Below are 4,972 nucleotides of genomic sequence, written 5' to 3'. Positions count from 1 at the left end.
TCATGTGTTCATGAACAGTTCACGAACACACAAATTTCCTTAACGAACGAACACGAACATAGCCTTGTTCGTGTTCGTTCGATTCGTTTACAACCCTAATAAAACATAATATAAAAGAAAAAAAAAAGGTTATAATTTTATTACTATGAAACTAAAGCAAAGGAGTACATTCACTAAAAATAAAAGGTAAGAGGATATGTTTAATAGGCCCACAAAGGGGTACTGTGTGATACAGTACAGGTTGGGTACGATATCCCTAACTAGAGAGTTGATTGCAACTTTTTGGCAATTATTGCAAATTTTGTCAAAAGGCACATGGACTCAAATTTGTGTTATCCCACCGTTTAAAAAGCAAACCCCATGTGAGGTTGGTACTTATCCCACAATTTAAAAAGCAAACCCCATGTGAGGTTGGTACTTGGACATAATAGTGTGAACAATAATAAATAGAAGTATTCAAAACATAGTTAAGAAAACTAAAAAAAAAAAAAGGTAATGCACGGTACCTCTGACTGCGGAGGGGATAACCTCTCCCAAGCCGCCACCCGACAAGCCTGAGCCTGACAGTAAATACCCTTGCCGAGCCGACCCTTTGAGGGTAGTTTGTTCGCCCCATGGTTCGAACCCGGTACCTCTTGGTAAGAGGTGGGTGTCGGATAAGAAAACTATGTATGAAGACAAACGTTAAGTGTTTTTTAAGTGATAACTAAATCATCGGATAAGAATTCTGGAATGCTTTTAATCGAGCAAATGTATCATCTCTTCCATAACGGTTAAAATTGGATGCATAACCGAGCTACCAGTTATGGGGAAAACCCGCCCGCCTGAAAGCCCACTGCGGTAAAACTCTGTTTGGTTCGGTGTCGAACTGGCGACCTCGTGAGAGGCCTAGTTCTAAACTTTATTGCCGCCACTAATGTCCTTCAAAGTGATGCTAATTGGAGTTGAACTTAGAACCTCAAATAAGAACACAAGTGACTAATCAATAGAACAACTTGTCATGACAAGTGTTAATTGCTTCTCACCATCACTATGGAATGACGCTGTGGTTGGTTCATGTTCAAGGACGTTAATTACAGTTAAAAAAATAAAATAAAAGAAAAAGAAAAAGAAAAACACTATGTATGAAGTCCAATGAATTAACTTATTAGGATTCATTAGTATCCGTATCAGTCACTATACATTGTTACGTGGATTTACTTTCACTCAAATAAAACAGCCCCAACCATTTTTAGAATCAAACCTATAGAAAAGATAGATTTAACTAGCCTAGTAAATTTTTGAAAGTGAAAAAGAAGATCAAGGATGAAATCACCTTCAACAATACTTTTAGTGGTTTAAATTGACATAACTTAGAAAGTAGATTCTCGTTATTAGCTTCAAGTATCATCGTATAAAACTATAGTGGTGTTCGCGTGATGTGACGTCTAACACAATACTTAAGCTGGTGATTTTAAAAGTATGCATAGGGCAGTTTGATTCGGTTTTGAGCCATAACTATAACCATAACCACAACAAAAATTTTTGGTTACATTTGTTGGTGTTTGCTGTGAAGCAGTAGGAATTTTGATTGGAATAACATTCTTTTCTTCAACAACACGTGCACTCTTCTCTGTAACTATTGGTTCAGCTCTAGCAGTTGTTGTTTCAAACACAGGTTCCTCTATCACCTTTCTTGCTTTCTTAGTCATCAGTGACCCAGTCTTCTTAACAGTCATTGCAACTTTGCTCTTTTTTTTTCTCTTAGAAGCTTTCTTCACTGGTCGTTCTGTGTCTGAAGGCATGTACGTTTCATCACCACTATCTTCAGAACGTTTCTTCTTAGATCTTGTAGCTCTTTTCTCAGCTCTTGCTCTAGGATCATGTGTTGTAGGAGCCATCTTAGTAATCTTTATTTAACTATCACTCTCTGTTGTTTCACCATCAGCCTCATCACCCGAACCTCTTTGTAAAACTTAATCTTCAATGTCTTCTGCAATTTCAGTAGTGTCTTTCTCTGATGTAGCAGAAATTACATCATCTTCACTATCTTCATACCTTAGCATAGTTTTAACAACTCTCTTTCTTTTTGTCTGCTTCTTAGATTTCTTTTGCTTTTCTTCTTTCACAAACCATCTACTTCTTTTCTCTTTGAATCCTTCCAATTTCTTATCTTCATTATCAGAGTTACTGCCATCCTTCCTCCATCTAACATTTGGCGGTGCAATATAATTCTCATTCCCTAAAATTCCAAATAACTTCTTAAACTTCTGCATATCTTCCTCCACTTGATTCTTGTAGGTATTGATTCAATCCATATAAAGATTATTCATGTGTTCTAATGGTAGCATATCAGACTTATTCTTATCTAGATTTAGCAGAAAATCATCTAATAGGATTTGCACAAACCTCGGATACATCAACCATCTATCCGATGTCAAATTACCCTTTATCTGTTCAAATATAAGCTACGATCATGCATATTATATAATCCACCGTGACATCATATCCTCCTTTTCTGTGCCCATTAAGAATTTATATGGTCTAGATATACAACTTTTAGCAAAGTTCGCTTGATTCACATAGCCAGTATAGCCCATACGGTAAAATCACCCCTTGACCACCCTTTTCTAAATATCTAGTTGGATCATCTACTTTATCGCAAAAGCTAAAACTCCTCTGATAAGATCTTTAGTTATCACAACCTCTTTATCTTCATTTCCTACTTTGACCATAGAATAAATTGATGGCGGACTTTCAATAAACTTTGCATTCTTCCAAAATCTTTCAACATGACTTATGTAGGTCGGATGTTGCTCTATAACAACCTTTTTAATTCTTGATCATTCAAATAATGGCAAAATATCGTTAAATGGTGTCATCTTTGGAAGAGTATCATCAAGCACACAACAAATATTGTGCTTCAGATCAAAACTAGTCGCTTTTGCCTAAAAACATACACTATCAAAGACTTAGAAACATTTTGACATTTAATATGTTTTGGTACGGATGAATGCCTGGGACAGATGAATAATGTACAACAGAAGAAAATTTGGAGCTGATGAAACATTTGGAACGAATGAATATTATGGTACGGATGGTCTACATTCGTGCGAAGGAAACAGTTTTTCAAATGAATGACCAAAAATGGTGCGGATGAACTACTTTCGTGCAGATGAACTTCATCCGTGCGAACGTGGTTCCTCCGTTCCAGATTCAAAATAACCAATTTTTTAATCAAACAAATTTTACATGTTTTTTACAAATTGAAGGTTCCATTATGATCTGAACATGCCGATTTACACAAATATATGTTCAATTTTATCATTTGTTCGTTTAATCATTACAAATCTAAGTTTTATTATGTTTAATTCCGTATGTCCAAATTTTGTCCAAATTATACACATCTAGGATATTATCTACCTTTCCCATTATAAGTGTTGTGCAAATCAATACCCCAAAGTAAATTTTGCAGCACTTCATTACTAAGAAATTTTTTTCTCTCAAATAAGTGTTTTTGGTGCGGAAGATATTTTATGCGAATGAAAACTCTTTCGTGCGAAGAAGTGTATATATGCACTGTTTTTGGTTCGTGTGAAGGAGTTACCTTCGTGCGGATCAACATGTTTTCAAACAGATGAAGTTCTTATGTGCGAAGGAGTCTCCTTCGTGCAGACTAACTCATTCGTTTGAAATACCATTTTTTCAACATTTTCAAATTTCAAACATTTTATTAGTTTTAACAACCCACTCAGTTAAGCAAGTCTAAATTAATGACCCTTGTTATCTGATTTGCTAACCAAGTCCAAATTAATGACCTTGATTAAACACTTTATGAACAAACTGATGTTTTTCTATCAAAGTTAAGTTCAAACTAATGAACTTGTATTCTTTTCAAAACATTTTCATTTCTGATTGACTCCCAACCCATTGTCCTACAAATTCTGTTCAACAACTTTGGATTTTGAAAGATCAGCATTCCATCAACGGTAGTCGAAAATAAGCGGAAATAAAATCTTTTTGAATATTCCAAACTTTATGCTAAAACACACTGAATATATTTTTGGTTTCTGAAATGAAATAACTATGTACAAACACATTTACAGACATATTTTTCTGAGTTTGTGTAAGAGGATCATATCAGTTTTTGAGACTTGTCACTAACACCGGTGATCTAATAAACTTTAAGTCTTAAATAAGTTCACCTAGATTGTCAGTATTGTTTGTCCATTTAAACCTCTACACATGTTTCAGTTGTTTCAAGACACGGTAATTAAGTGTATTAGAACTTAACTTAATGGTGTTCCCTACCTCAGAATATACTCCCGTATCAAGATTCCTTAGATTTCATCTTACAGGTGAATATACCTAATTGATATCTGTATCTGGGTTATACGAGGCCTTGAGAGCTCAGGTTAGTACTATCGTACAAACGAAGAGATGAAAGCTCGACTTAGAAAGTGGTGTTCCATATTTCGAATCTTTTGACTGCAATTGTCAGATCTTTCGATACTTTCAATTATGATGCAGTTTTGGGTTTAAAAGCAAAGTACTCTACAAGTTCTAGGCCATTGCCGATGCAAAATCAGAAGAACTTGTATAATACCCCAAATATCAACTAGTTATAAAGACCTAATATCTCAGAATCCGGCAATCTCTCAAACAGAATTACGGTACCAAGACCATATATCCGAGAGATGTTAGCCACTAATTAAGAAGTTTCATTATCTTTATATCTTGAAAACAATTTGCTGAATGTGCGAAGCCTACTGGCATATCATCAGTGAGACTGTTTAAAAACTTTTTGAGTTTACAATTCTTTAGCATGTTGTGATAGCCCACTGATGTACTATATTCCTATTTTATACACGAAAACGCATTTTTGCCTTTTTCTATGTTTTTGTACTTTTCAAATTTATATGTTTTTTTGTATCCTTCACAACATTTCCCCCCTAAATCAAAAACATCTTTGTTTCCCCCTGATGACAAATCT

The sequence above is a fragment of the Helianthus annuus genome, chromosome 7 (genome assembly GCF_002127325.2).
Source record: "Helianthus annuus cultivar XRQ/B chromosome 7, HanXRQr2.0-SUNRISE, whole genome shotgun sequence".
NCBI classification, from domain to species: Eukaryota; Viridiplantae; Streptophyta; class Magnoliopsida; order Asterales; family Asteraceae; genus Helianthus; species Helianthus annuus.
The sequence above is the reverse complement of the archived record's forward strand: the minus strand, read 5'-3'. Positions refer to the sequence as shown.